Below are 16,315 nucleotides of genomic sequence, written 5' to 3' on the forward strand. Positions count from 1 at the left end.
CACTTTTTTGCAGCCTAGATGCGAAAAGGGGCCCAAATTCCTTTTAGGAGCGCATTTTTAGACATTTGGATCCCAGACTTCTTCTCACGCTTTAGGGCCCCTAAAAAGCCAGGGCAGTATAAATACCCCACATGTGACCCCATTTTGGAAAGTAGACACCCCAAGGTATTTAATGAGGGGCATGGCGAGTTCATATAATTTTTTTTTTTGGGCATAAGTTAGCGGAAATTGATTTTTTTTTCTTTTCTCACAAAGTCTCCCTTTCCGCTAACTTGGGACAAAAATTAAAATCTTTCATGGACTAAACATGCCCCTCACGGAATACCTTGGGGTGTCTTATTTCCGAAATGGGGTCACATGTGGGGTATTCATACTGCCCTGGTATTTTAGGGGCCCTAAAGCGTGAGAAGAAGTCTGAAATATAAATGTCAAAAATTTTTTACGCATTTGGATTCTGTGAGGGGTATGGTGAGTTCATGTGAGATTTTATTTTGTGACACAAGTTAGTGGAATATGAGACTTTGTAAGAAAAAAAAAATTATAATTTCCGCTAACTTGTGCCAAAAAAAGTCTTACTGGAGCCTTACAGGGGGGTGATCAATGACAGAAGGGTGATCAGGGAGTGTATATGGTGTGATCACCCCCCATCATTGATTACCCCCCTGTAAGGCTCCATTCAGACGTCCGTATGTGTTTTGCGGATCCGATCCATGGATGCGTGGATCCGTAAAACACATACGGGCGTCTGAATGGAGCCTTACAGGGGGGTGATCAATGACAGGGGGGTCATCAATGACAGGGGGTGATCAGGGAGTGTATATGGGGTGATCACCCCCCTATCATTGATCACCCCCCTGGTAAGGCTCCATTCAGACGTCCGTATGTGTTTTGCGGATCCAGGAGGAATGCGTCCAGGAGGAATGAATCGACCGCCTCCAGGACGCATCCATGCGTTATGCGGTCCTGGAGCGGTTAATTCTCTAATAAACGCTGTTAAAGAAACTGTAGAATCAGACAAAAATATTCGTATAAAAAGACAAAAAGAGAACAACTTTTTTATTTTCCACACTGCAGTTTCAAGGTATAGCCTAGTCACCCTGTGCTGAAGGAATGGCTCCAGCAGGATTGGGATAGACCTGAAAAGAAATCTGACACAGGCGCCAGATTTAAAAATATGTATTAGGCCTCATGCACACGACAGTATTTTTTCACGGTCCGCAAAACGGGGTTCCTTTGTTCCGTGATCCGTGTCCGTTTTTTCTTCCGTGGGTCTTCCTTGATTTTTGGAGGATCCACGGACATGAAAAATGAAAAAAAAATCTAAGTCAAGCTTGCCTTTGAAATGATAGGAAAAAACGGACACGGATCACGGATACGGATCACGGACGCGGATGACAATCTTGTGTGCAGCTGTGATTTTCACAGACCCATTGACTTGAATGGGTCCGTGAACCGTTGTCCGTGAAAAAAATAGGACAGGTCTGGAAACACGGATCACGGACGCGGATGCCAAAGAGTGCATTCTCTGATTTTTCCAAAGTCAATGGGTCCGCGAAAAAAAAAAAAGGAAAACGGAACAACGGCCACGGATGCACTCAACGGTCGTGTGCATGAGGCCTAAACTGGATAAGAAATTCACAGAGGATTGGGCTAACACCCCTAAAGCAGACCTTGCGCTTTCAAAAAAGGCGTTTTTTTCCATCTGAAGCAGCAATAAAAACTTTATTAAAAGACCCTATGGATAGAAAAGCAAAGTCCATGTTGGAAAAAAAAAAACTACGCTTCCTCAGTCGCCAGTTGTAAAGCAGCATTAGCTTATATCCGGGGGCAGAGCACTTCGTATATGGATCAGTCAGCTAAGTCATGATTTGGAGGAAGGCGTTTCTAGGGAAGAAATTTTAGCAAAAATCCCATTACTCAAATCGGCCTCTGATTTTATGTGTGATACGCCGTTAGATGTTTCAAAATTTGCTTCAAGAATTATGGCTTTGTCTAATAGAGCCAGAAGGCCCTTGGATAAAACAGTGGCCTGGGGATGTCCTGTCCAAAAATCACTTCTGCAACCTTCCTTTCAGTCTGGTTCATTATTTGGACCTCAGCTGGAAAAAATATTGGAATCTCTACGCGAAGGGAAAGGCATTACATTTCCAGAGTCCAAAAGGAAGTTTAACTGTTTCAGGTCCTTTCGTAATCGAAGCAGAAGATCCCCAAGATTCAGAAAGAACAGAGAAGCTGAGCATCAGATAAAGTTCAGATGAAGAGATCAAGGAACCTCCTTCAAAAAGAAGGGTGCTGACCACAAACCTACTGTCACGGCTAAGGATGGGGAAAACCCTCAGCCATGCGATGCCAGAAGATGTTATGCGCTGCTTGGCCAGGACGACAGTATTAGGGAGCAGGTCACCTCCTATCGCGTCCCTAAACTGACCCTGACTCCTAATCATATGAGTCAACCCTGATGGTGCGAGGACTCATACACCGGATGCCTTGGGGTCCCTGCTAGCCCTCAGGATTGCCCTGGAATAAGGAGCAGGGTAAGACGACCTGTTCTTCCTAGGCACGGAGGAACAGGAGTCTCACTAGCCAAGCTGCAAAGGGAAGAGGACATAAACGACCTATGGATATGGCAGGAGGATGAAAAGCACTTCCACACCTACCTGCCACAGACACACAGACTGGATCCCGTGAAATACAGCAAGTGTCCACACCCAAACACCAGTGGACACAGCACACACACAAACACACAGGAACCCAGATCCATAGGTGCATAACATAACAAGGAAAACATCAAGTGGACATCACATAAACTTGAGAATCACAATTAGTTTATGACCACAAGGGTGGCCCCCACTGGCAGATGGAAATACCAGGAGAGTGTCTCCAGCAAAGCATGGCTGAAGCACCCCTCTGACCTGCACTATACACTAAGGCTTTATAGGCCCAAGTAGTCACACCCACATAGAGACACACCCAGTGTTCACACACACAGAAGGGAATTAACCCTTCCAACACCAGGGAAGGGAAGACAGCAACTTAAAGGGGAATACACACAAATAAACCCTGTGCACACCAAACAAGGGAAGTGCACACATACAAACCAAGTTGCCAAGTACAACCGCATGCAATTACAGCAAGCTGCCTAACAACAGCTCAGGCTGCTATGCTGCAACAGTACAACATAACTTGTTGCCCGCGGCAACCACAAGTGAGGCAGCACACTAGCGGCCCTCACCTGTGGTTGAACACCTACATACAAACCGCAGGCAACAGCATGCGGTTCAAGGGTCACAACCATGACCATGGCCGTGACACCTACTGACCTATGACGCCAGAAGAAAACCAGTGCGAGTAGGTGCAAGACTATAAAACATTTTTCCTCAGTGGTCAAAAACCTCATTAGATGTCTGGGTAACTTCAATTATACAAAGAGGATATTCCCTAGAGTTTAGAAAGTTTCCTCCAGATCGATTTTTCCTCACCAGGACACAAGATCTAGTTATTCCTATATTAATTCAATAATTTGTTGAAAAGGGGACTCTGAAAGATGTTCCAAAATGGCAAAGAGGAAAAGGAGTCTACTGAAAAGTGTTTGCAGTCCCGAAACCAGGAAAAAAATGGAGGTTAGTCATAGATCTGACCTTCCTCAACGACGATCCGGACAGTAATAGACCTCCTACAAAAAGAAGACTACCTAGCAACAATAGACCTGACAGATGCCTACCTGCATATGCCTATACTTCCCAAACATTGGAAGTATTTGAGAGTGGTGTTACGTTTACCCAAAGGGACAAGACACCTTCAGTTTACATGTCTCCCTTTTGGGATATCGTCTGCACCTCGTGTGTTTACAAAGATTACAGTAGTTCTGTCAGCAGCTCTCAGACTGAGGGGAATCTCAGTAATACCATATTAAGACGACTAGCTGATAAGAGCATCCTCCAGGGAACAGCTTATAAAAGACCTGCAAGCAACCACTTCTTTGATACAGCAACACGGGTTCCTGATAAATCACAAAAAGTCCCACCTGGATACGACACAAACATTAACTTTTTAGGGATTTGTGATAGATTCTTGCAAAATGAACATCAGATTGTCAACACCAAGTATACAGAAGATTATCCAGGAAATTTCTCTTCTCATTGCTCATCCAAAGATGTCTGTTAGGAATGCCATGAGAGTTTTGGGTCTCTTGACCTCATCAATAGACGCTGTTCCTTGGGGCAAAGCTCATATCAGGTCCCTACAAAACAACATCCTGTAAGTATGGAACAAGTCACAAAATACTCTGGCCAAAGCTCTACTCATTTCTCCAGCCACTCGTCAAGATCTAAAGTGGTGGCTCATGTCATCTCGCCTAACCAGTGGGAAGAGTCTGATTCCTTAAGCACAGAAGATCCTCTCCACGGATGCCTCCTCTTGGGGTTGGGGTGCCCATGTAGAGGACATGTGGTTCCAAAAAAGATGGGTTCCGGAGTATATGCCAATGTCATCCAATATGAACGAAATGAGAGCTGTCAGACTTGCTCTCTTACATTGCCAGAATCACCTAAGCAGCTATGAATTGGGCAGAGACTCATACGGCAGGTCTATCAGCCATACACATGAAAGGAACTCTCAACATAATGGCAGATCAGTGGCGGATACGGGGGGGGGGGGGCAATTGCCCCCCCACCCCCACCCCGAAGTGCTCATCTCCAGTCATCTGTATCGCCATCCTCAGTGCAGCGATACAGATGCCTGCCTGTGCTGCGGCAGGGGAGGGAGAGGCGTGTCCCTTTCCCTTTCTCTGATAGGCTGCAGGCACTAGGCTGGCAGCCTATCAGAGGCCGGCGCAGGTGGCGCAATGACATCATCGCGCCGCCTGAGCCATACAGCGTGGGACACAGGCCAGAAGAGGCCTGCATCGAATCGCTGACATGGAGGTAAGTATGTGGGTTTTTTTTGTTTTTTTTTTATTATATACAACACTTTTACTGGCGGGGGCTGTTATTACTGGCACCTGGGGGCTGTTATTAATGGCACCTGGGGGCTGTTATTACTGGCCCAGAGGGGCTGTTATTACTGGGGGCTGTTATTACTGGCAAAGGGGGGCTGTTATTACTGGGGGCTGTTATTACTGGCACAGAGGGGCTGTTATAACTGGGGGCTGTTATTACTGGCAAAGGGGGTCTGTTATTACTGGGGGCTGTTATTACTGGCACAGAGGGGCTCTTATTACTGAGGGCTGTTATTACTGGCAAAGCGGGGCTGTTATTACTGGGGGCTGTTATTATTGGCACAGAGGGGCTGTTATTACTGGGGGCTGTTATTACTGGCCCAGAGGGGCTGTTATTACTGGCACAGAGGGGCTCTTATTACTGGGGGCTGTTATTACTGGCATAGAGGGGCTCTTATTACTAGGGGCTGTTATTACTGGCACAGAGGGGCTGTTATTACTGGGGGCTGTTATTATTGGCACAGGGGGGCTGTTATTACTGGGGGCTGTTATTACTGGGGGCTGCTATTACTGGCACAGGGGGGCTATTATTACTGGCACAGGGGGGGCTGTTAATACTGGCACATGATTGGGGGCTCTATAGGGGCATCTACTGAGGCCACAAAGAAGGGGTATTTTATATGGGCTCTCTGTACAGTACAATTTTATACTGGGACACATTATGGTGGGTACTATGGGGAAGGGGGGAGAGGAGTACTATGGGGTCATCAACGGGGGGCACTAAGAAGGGGTATTTTATACTTGCAAATTATGGGGGAAACTGGGGGCATCTACTGGAGCATTTTATACTGGTACATTATGGGGAGCACTAGGAGGAAGGAGGGTGTGGAGCACTATGGGGTCATTTACTAGGGGCACTATATAGGGGTATTTTATACTGGCACATTATGGTGGGCTTTATTACTCCCGCATGGTATGACCCCCTAGTAGCAGCACCATCCTCTCCCTGCTCTGCTCTCCCTCTGCCACTTCTCCAAATCCTTATTATGAAAATCTTTCTCATTAGGATAAAACACATCAGCTCCGCCGAGCCCGCGGCCAAAGTGTTGAAGTGGTGTCCGAGATCCCCAAGGGCCAAGTCAAGTAACTGTAAGTTTTCATGTGAAATATGTTTGTTATACACATATAGCCTACACTGTGTAGTCTGTTCTATAAGCACCATTGTTTTGTGGCGGCGGACAGAAAATAATCTGCAAGTGCCCCTCCCGAGACCAGGCTCTGGATCCGCCACTGTGGCAGATTGTCTCAGCAGAAGGAAACTCCACCCAGGAGAGTGGAGTCTGAAAACAAAGGTTTTCAAACAAGTGGTGAAGCAGATGGGTCAGTCGACCCTGGATGCTATGGAAACACAATACCAAAGTAAAAAGGTTCTGTGCCCTCTACCAATCTCCCCAGTCATGGGAATAGATGGTATCGCAATCAGCTGGAAACAAGAGCTGGTCTATGTTTTTCCCCCATTCACGATGATAATGAAAGTGCTAAAAAAGACGATCCAGGACCAGGCGGAAGTTATAACAGTTCTTCCCTTTTGGCCTCACAGAGCTTGGTTCTCTCTAGCCATGACCCTCTCAGGGGGCAGACTGTGGAGACTGCCGTTACTGCCAAACCTACTAAGGCTACTTTCACACTCACGTTTTGGCAAGATCCGTCATGGATCTGCAAAAATTGATCTGTTACAATAATACAACCGAATGCATCCGTCATGAACGGATCCGTTTGTATTATCTGTAACATAGCCATGATGCATCTGTCATGAACTTTATTGAAAGTCACGGCCTGGAGACTGAGCGGCAAAAACTACTCAACTTAGGCCTCTCCGCAGAGGTGATCGATACAATCTTAGCAGCTAAAAGGCCTAATACAGTAAAGATTGTAGTGTCCCACTAGGTAAACGTGGGCACTACACAAGGGTCAATTGGACCACGTTGTTCTCCACCTCCTGTGGGACAGTGGCATTGTATTTAACAGTCCCTTTTAATGTGTATTTATATGTTTTTATGTGTATTTTTCCCTGTTATGTGTGTATCAGGCCTATCAGTTCCTCCTCCTAGACAGTAGAGGGAGCTAGGGAACCCCTAGTATAAATAGTTTGGTCCTGTTCAGGGAAGGGGGTTGTGTAGTCAGGAGTCTGTGGAGAGACAGAAGAGAGTGTGCACTTCAGCAGAGAGGAGCTGAGGGCCACCTCCTGACATGCAGCTAGATAGCCCAGGCTTTCAGCTGACCACCAGGGGAAGAAGTTGCCTCCTGAGAAACCTGCAGTTCCCACGGACAAAGTGCAGAGCAGAGCAGAAGTGTAGCCAGCCAACCTGAGGGCTGAAGGGCAGAGGATCTACTTAATGCAAGGATATACATATATACCTAAGGAAGGTTTTTCTACCAAGGATAAAGCCAGCATTAGGGCATACTGGCCTTGGGATCAAGACAGACAGGGGTTTCTGAGGAATAGTGCACAGGATTTCTGAGGAAAAGGTGCAGCCTGATCTGTAAGTGTTTTAACCCTCTGAGTATCTTGCAAAGAACATTGTACCTGCCATTGATGTAAAAGCCTGCTTATAATTACTACTGCCATGTGGAACTGAACCTAGACTGTACAAAGTTAACTGTTTCCAGTAAAAGGAAGTTTTGGCTCACCACAACATCGTGTTCCTCAATTATTCCTATAATAAATCGGTGTGCCACCGTTACCGGCACTGGCGTCACGAATCTTAAAGGGACCTTGCCCCCGACACATTAAACACCTGCAACATCCAGGGCACCTCATCGACCATCAGGCCTGGTCCCTAAACACTGAGAGTGCCCCAGAGGTCTCCTGTGCCAGCCTCTCCATCACTGCTGTATGCCTGCCCAGGGTCTTTCAAGAAACTGTGAGTAACCCAGAGCAACCCTTGTTTGCCTAAGTAACCGTGACCTTACCATCGCAATACCCTGCAGGGCTGCGTACTGCAAGATCTACAACAGAGTTTGGAGAATTTATAATAACTGGTGTTTGGTCAATTCAGCAGACACAGAAACTATCAACAGCGTCCTACAGTTCCTACAGGATGGTGTAAAAAATGTCTCAAACGAAACACCTTAAAGGTACATTTAACCGTGAGGAAATTTCTTTAATCACAGTCTAATTAGATCTTTCTTCAGAGCCTTGAACATCCTAAAACCTACAGTCCAACCTCCACTTCCATCCTGGGACTTATTATCTGTAGTGGTTACAACATTGACCAAACTCCTGTTTGAACCGTTGCAATACACTAGCTCTCTCTAAAAACCTTCTTTTTAATAGCTATCGCATCAGCTAGGAGAATTAGCAAGCTACATGCATTATCATGCAAAGAGTCTTATCTGAGAGATCAAGGGGACTGTCTGGTACTTCGTACAATGCCAGGTTTTCTTCATAAGGTGGCCTCCAGTGCCAACCTTAACCAGGAAATTGCTCTACCTGTTCTATATCCTGAACCTCAAGTCATGGAACAAGAGACTCTATACACTCTGGATGTAAGGAGAGCAGTCCTGACGTATGTGGAAAAAACTAAGCCCTTCAGATCCACAGAGAGTCTGTTTGTTTAGCATCAAGGCCCAAACAAGGGGTGCAAAGCTAGCAAAGCGACCTTAGCACGATGGATACCATCCACCATTCAAAAATGTTATGCTCTCAGTGATCTTCGTTGCTCTCTACAAATAAAGGCACACTCTACTCGCTCAACCGCCACATCCTGGGTGGAATTGGGCCAAGTATCTATCCAGCAAATTGGTTCAGCAGCTACCTGGTCTTTAAGTTCAACATTCATGAAGCACTACAGACTGAATACAAGTCTACAAGCAGAAGGGGCTCTTTTTGGCAAAAGAGTGTTAGAACTGGCATCTTCTCTTCCTCCCTGATCTCATTGCTGTACAAATCCCATTTGTTATTGTGCTGCCGTAGGACATCCAAGAAAACAAAAATTTACTCACCGAAATTTTCATTTCCTCTAGTCCATAGGCAGCACAGCTTTCCTACTCTTAATAAACTTTTATTGCTGCATACAAATACAATGTGTGGTTCACTGAGTCTAACCTTTTTAAGGGGAATAATTGAGTAATTAACTAATTAAGTATTTTTGCTAATAAACCTGTCTTTCAGTTGTACCTAACATCCCATTTGTTATTGTGCTGCCTACGGACTACAGAAAAATGAATATTTCGGTCAGTACATTTTTGTTATATATGCCATCAAACTATCTGGTTTCAATTGAATGTGTCTTCAAATGTCAGTCATTAGAAAAATGCTGAATTACCTGTTCTTACCTATATCTCTTTTTACAGTATTTGCAGTAAACTTGCTGTGTGTGTGCAAAACTAACTGTAGGTATGTGAAAAGAAAAAATTTTTTTTTTTACCATTTGCCATCACAAAGTGACACAAATGACCACCCCCAAATTATATATCGATCAATCTGTCGATCGATCTATCTATCATGAAATGCATGCACTTACACGCCTTGGCAATGGCATGCTATCAGTGATGTTATTAATGGTTGTCTGAGGAATGTTCTGCCACCCTGAATGTACTTGAGCACGCAAATAATCAGGATCCGCTGCTGGCAGCAACCTTTGCATTTGCTATTCCTGATGTGCTCAATGGGAGACAAGTCCAAAGATGCCACAGGCCACGGAGGCATGTTTAGGCTACTCGGGCTGCTCACAGTAGCATATACTGAGATATATATATATAAAGCTCCAACATAAGCTATCACCTAATTCTAGAACGAGGCCTCCAGAGAAAATGATGGCACACTACGAATGCACAGCATGTGCTCCATTCGCTTCCAAAAATAGACACCAATGACTCCGATGAGACAACCCCTTTAAGAAAAAATATATTGCAAACAACTCGGCAGATCAAACAAAAAAATATCAATTTATTTAAATGACCCACATGTGACCCTCTATAGTGATTGGTTGCAGCAGTCACGTGTCCCTGCGTCAGGAATGGACAGGTCACTTCTTTTTTTCTGCGGTGCGGCTTTTAAAACTGCAAGTAGAACACAAAAGTGCAGTATGAATTCATGTGTGGATTCTCCACTGAAATCAATGGGGAAGATCTATCTATATGCCTTTTTGGCATGGAAGCCGAGCCAAGAAAACTCAGTGCGAACATATCCTAACAGCACGGGCGAGTATTCCGCACGGATGCGATGCGTGAGTTGAACGCAGTGCACCCACACTGAATCCTGACCCATTAATTTCTATGGGGCTGTGCACACGAGCGGTGATTTTCACGCATCAATTGTGCGTTGCGTGAAAATCGCAGCATGCTCCTCTTTGTGCGTGTTTCACGTAACGCAGGCCCCATAAAAAATGAATGGGGCTGCGTGAAAATCGCAAGCATCCGCAAGCAAGTGCGGATGCGGTGCGATTTTCACGCACGGTTGCTAGGTGACGATCGGTTATAAGGGAAAATAATAGCATTCTGAATACAGAATGCATAGTACAATAGCGCTGGAGGGGTTAAAAAATAATAATAATAATTTAACTCACCTTTATCCACTTGCTCACGCAGCCGGCATCTCTTCTGTCTTCTTCTTTGCTGTGTGCAGGAAAAGGACCTGTGGTGACGTCACTCCGGTCATCACATGATCCATCACCATGGTAAAAGATCATGTGACGGACCATGTGATGACCGGAGTGACGTCACCACAGGTCCTTTTCCTGCACACAGCAAAGAAGAAGACAGAAGAGATGCCGGCTGCGCGAGCAAGTGGATTAAGGTGAGTTAAATTATTATTATTATTTTTTTAACCCCTCCAGCGCTATTGTACTATGCAATCTGTATTCAGAATGCTATTATTTTCCCTTATAACCATGTTATAAGGGAAAATAATACAATCTACAGAACACCAATCCCAACATGCAGATTTTTCTCATGCGCGTGCAAAACGCATTACAATGTTTTGTACTCTCCTGGAAAAATCATGCATGTTCCCGCAACGCACCTGCACCTTTTTCCGCAGCGCCTGTGTGAAAGAGGCCTAAAGAAGTCTGAACCTAGTTTAGAACAGATAGCCAGATTCCCAGCTAAACTGACTGACTAAGACAGAAATAGAAGTAACCTTGGGCACTTGGAAGGAAGCAGGACAGAAATAGTTAATCTTGCATGAGCTTTGCATTAGCTTTCCTTTCTGCGTTTTGCATCCAAGTCACCTGCTGTTTAAAGCAGCAAAGAAATGTACATAACCTTATAACCTTATAAACCCAAGCCATACATGTAGAAATAAAAGAATACACAATTTACAAAATACTCAGTCACAGGGGATCATCCATAATCATTGTGAGTTGTGGACGCACCCTTCCATCACAGTAATCCTTCTAGTCATTCATTTGGATCCTTTGACCATACAAAATCTGATTCAGATGGCGTGTGCTTTAGCATTAAACATATATGAGAAAACTGCAAACATCTGTAAATATATAGATTCTTAGAGATTTATAAGACATTGTAACAACACGTATTTGTAGGCACTTTTCTGGTCTCTCACTGTTCAGATAGACGGTCTCCTTCCAGTCTGTAATGGCTGATAACTGGAGCAGGGCTGGACTCTGGTGGGCCGAGTCTCTGAAACTATAGTGGGCCCCAAAGCTCCAGCAGAAAATCCAATTTAGAACAGCCTTTGGAGCAAATCACTTGCCTCTAGGGTCTACTTTGTTGATTCAAAACCTATTAGGCTAGGTCTACATGACGACATTTGTCGCGCGAGATATGGCACAATCCACTGCAACATTTGTAGCGCAACATTTTGTTGCACCAATGTCGTGCAACAATTTTTATAATAGCAGTCTATGGTGTCGCACTGCAACATGCGACATGCTGCGACTGCGACCCAACAGTCACAGAAAAATCCATCTCAAATGGATTTTCTGCGACTGTTGCGTTGCAGTCGCAGCATGTTGCATGTTGCATTGCGACACCATAGACTGCCATTATAAAAATTGTCGCGCGACATTAGTGCAACAAAATGTCGCGAGACAAATGTCATCGTGTAGACCTAGCCTTAGACTTGAAAAAATAAGAATAATTTTCTCTGTTGTCCCAAAAATAAACAGTCCGACACTGGACTGACTGCTGTTAGCTCCACCGCAAAAGTATAGAGAGGATATCATAGAGGGGCTTACCTGCTTGTTTAGTAAAAAAGATAGTCCTGGCACCCCCCCTATGTCTATGTATTACATAGTGAGCCATTAATTTGTGTATGGCAACAACATTAGGGATGAGCGAACCCGTGGAAGTTCGGGTTCGCCGGGTTCGTCCGAACTTCAGGTCAATGGGGACCCGAACTTCACTTAATTATTTTCCGTTTTAACATGGTTATAATGGAAAATAATAGCATTCTTAAGACAGAATGCAAAATAAAATGGTCATTGAGGAGTTAAAAAAAAAACTCACCTCATCCACTTGAAGGTCTTCTTTCTTCAGGACCTGCAAAAGGACCTGTGATGACGTCACCGCACTCACCACGTGATGAGCGCGGTGACGTCACCGCAGGTCCTGCTGAATGAAGATAGAACTATCTTAAATCAGCAGGACCTGTGGTGACGTCACCGCACTCACCACGTGATGAGCGCGGTGACGTCACCGCAGGTCCTGCTGAATGAAGATAGAACTATCTTAAATCAGCAGGACCTGTGGTGACGTCACCGCGCTCACCACGCGGTGAGCCCGGTGACGTCATTGCAGGTCCTTTTACACGACCTGAAGAAAGAAGACCTGTGCGATCAAGTGGATAAGGTGCGTTTTTTTTTTTAACCTCTTAATGGCCATTTTATTTAGCCTTCTTAAGAATGCCATTATTTTCTGTTATAACCATGTTATAACGGAAAATAATAAAATCACCCAAACACCGAACCCGAACCTCCGTGAAAAAGTCTGGATTCGGGTCTGGGTTTCTTGGACATATCTGCTTATCTACGGGGTTTCAGAAGCCTTACCTGCACAGATCTCTCTATTATCCGGTCGGCTTCTAGTTTTTATTTCCTCTATGGGATGGAGTAACTGGCATACACAGCGTGCAATATGTTTCAATCCCTAGTCACCACCAATTACAAAAACTATCTTTCTAATAAAGCAAGGGTCTGTGGGGTGAACCTTCACTAGAATAATAGGAGAATTGCATAGAAACTCAGCTTTTATCAATGCACACGTATAGACATTGCTTATGGACTCCAGTAACAGTGTTTGCTAAAACAGGGTGTAATAGAAGCATGTTTATGACATTTTTTACATATATTTGTAGGGACAACTTTTCATGTGTATTCTACTAAGAGGATGCCTGGAAACCCAGAGCATGATATAAATACCACTGACCACAAAAACACTACAAAACTACCGCAACCCAAAAAGCTGTCTATATAGACTTCCATAATCATTGCAAGACGCTGCTGTGCGTGTATACGTGTGTGACGCTGGCCTTATATTATCAGACTAGTGGTTTCCTGCATCGGCCTGACCTACAGTTGTTCACACACATAAATCTATTTCATATGTATTCCTTTTCATATCTGTCTACCAATCTAAAAGAAAAGGTTAGACCAGCACCTCCAAACAATATGAAATAAAGTACGGCTGACACTGCCCCGTGGGCAAAGACACATGCAAGCACTGGAGACATGGGCTCATTCCAATTGCATTACTGCTATACTTACTATACATGAAATTAGAAGCTCTTTGTGCACATTTTGGATGAACGACAAGGCGGCTTCTGCAGATGGGAACCTGACACTATCAGAATTGCCTCTCCTAGCCTAAGGCCTCATGCACACGACTGTATGCAAAAAATACAGATGACGTCCGTGTGCATTCCGTATTTTGCGGAACGGAGCAGCTGGCCCCTGATAGAACAATACTATCCTTGTCCGTAATGCGGACAATAATAGGACATGTTCTTTTTTTAATTTTTTTTTATTGCAGAACGGAAATACAGAAACAGATTGCACACGGAGTAACTTTAGTTTTTTTTGGTGGACTCGTTGAAATGAATGGTTCGGTATACGCAAAAAAAAAACCTAAACGGAACGGACGCGGAAAGAATATACGTTCGTGTGCATGAGCTCTAAGGCTACAACATTCAGGGCAGTGTAGCATCCAGGTATAGTATGCTCTAATTAAACGCCTTTGACAGATGGGTGGGAGTGCACGGTCCAAATGTAGCCAGTCATCTATCACATATTTATTCTATCTCTCTAATATCTATCTAACTTCTAATATCTATCTATCTATCTATCTATCCATCTCTATTAATTTCATATTTATTCTATTTATCTAAATCATCTATTATTATCCTTCTCATATTTGTTCTCTGTCTAATATCTATCAATGTATTACCTATTTGTTATATTTCACATTTATTCTTGATCTATCTATCTATCTATCTATCTATCTATCTATCTATCGATCCATCAAATTTTTATTCTTTCAATCTATCATTATCTATTACATATTTGTATCTATCTCTTATTTAATTAATTAGTTATAGTTTTCATATGTATTCTAATATCTTTTTTTTTTTTTTTTCTATCTACAATAAGAAATGACTAAAATGTGTAATGCGCTTTTCTCACAGGGACTCATAGCGCAGGGATAGTTGTGTGGCTGGGGTGACTCCCTGGGACGCTCTATCTATCTTGTATTCAGCTATGAGGCTGAGTTTGCCATTTGGCTCCACTCACTGTAAAATAACTCATTGCTATCTGTGGTTTTATGTGGAAAAAATAAGGGCACATTCAGATGGGCAGACAGTTGTTCTAGTTATCAGGAATGCATGTTCGTATAAACGCTCTTTCCGATAATTGCCCCATGAAAATGTTTCATCGATTATACGGCATGTAGAATCATCATTTATCGGTAGCATTTCATCCTGCATAACCGGGTAATGGCTGCCACAATCAATGACTCTGTATGGGGACATATCAGGGATGGCCAACCTGCGGCTCTCCAGCTGCTGTAAAACTACATTTCCCACCATGCCCTGCTGTAGGCTAATAGCTGTAGGCAGTGTGGGCATGCTGGGAGTTGTAGTTTTGCAACAGCTGGAGAGCCTCAGGTTGGCTATCCCTGTTATATATAGATATAGTAACGCATGTAGATGCAGCACAACAACACAACAGTTCATTCCCCATGATTGCCTTTTTTAGCGGCTCACGTAATTGGGCCCTTCGTTATATATCCACCTGGAGTAATCCCAACACACAAACAATGCAAACCATATACTGTACATTATGCACAATCTTGTCTTGCTTTGATTTAGTTCACAAGTTGCCTATGGCAAACCCTACTATTTATGTATTTGTACTAGGGAATCCACCCCAGAAACTCCTAGATTTCTGCCACGGATTTCCAAAAGGATTAGCGACCGTCATTCAGCTGGAATAAATCTGACACTTTTCCGCATAAAATTGCGAGAATAGTGAACATTTTATTATTCTTGTGGCTCATTTTTTCCACTTCAAATGAATGGAGTTGAGATTGACTGCAGATTTGTGGCTCCGCAATGTGAGAACTTATATCCTTATGTCAGATATCCAGATATATGGTAAGATGGGTGCTGGCCCTTTCTATTTATGTATGGAGGACTGCACCATACATCCTTTTCGCCAGATCACCACATCACTCAACACTTTCTGATACTACTAGCATGGATGTCGCACGCTGACGACTCCATGATGTGTTAGAAAGATCTGTGATTTTTTTCCATGGAGGTAAAGAACCTTTAAAATCACTTGGGATAAGTATATAGGCAATGCTACACGATCCCTAATTAAAGTCTAGGGATGCTATATGCCCCTGGAGGTGCCTCTGTATCCGTGGTAAAGCGACGCTGCTTTGATTACCAGTTCAGCGTAGAAAATAAATCATAGCCCTGTATAAATAACATCCATATAGTCCATTTTTCTGCTTCTTCTAATGTTCTATAGATCATAAAACAAGCAACGAAGGTACAAGAATAAAACCCAGCAAGAGATACGCCTTACCTTTCAAGATCTACGAGAGAGCATTGCAGCTGCCTTGTTCCTAGACCATCCACGTACCTGTGGGAATGGCAGGTGGAAGTCCTGCACCGTGACAGGTGTAAAAAGATTATGTCATAAAAGTGAGTGTGGCTGTTTGGCTCCCTCCTGGCACTAGGTGTCAGAGTCCAGCAATTATAGTATATTCTTTCCGTCAATGACCTGCACTAGTGTCAGGTTTCAGAGCTGCTTGTTTGCATTTCTAGCACTTTCATTCATCACATGAACATGAAGGTAAGGAGCATTTGCCTTTATTTGCCTTTGAAGTGCACGCATATTCCCCCATTCT

General features: G+C 43.9%; 1 protein-coding gene across 1 annotated transcript in view; it reads right to left on the reverse strand.

Annotated features, from left to right (window-relative positions):
- Positions 1–16,041, reverse strand: part of LOC122926616 (galactoside alpha-(1,2)-fucosyltransferase 2-like) — a 43,098-nt gene extending 27,057 nt beyond the window's left edge. Inside the window, exon 1 of the mRNA XM_044278046.1 lies at positions 15,991–16,041. The gene's annotated coding sequence lies outside the window, so the exon portion shown is untranslated. The remainder of the gene's footprint in view (positions 1–15,990) is intronic.
- Between the last annotated feature and the right edge of the window lie 274 nt (positions 16,042–16,315).

Source organism: Bufo gargarizans, chromosome 2 (assembly GCF_014858855.1).
Source record: "Bufo gargarizans isolate SCDJY-AF-19 chromosome 2, ASM1485885v1, whole genome shotgun sequence".
Lineage (NCBI taxonomy): Eukaryota > Metazoa > Chordata > Amphibia > Anura > Bufonidae > Bufo > Bufo gargarizans.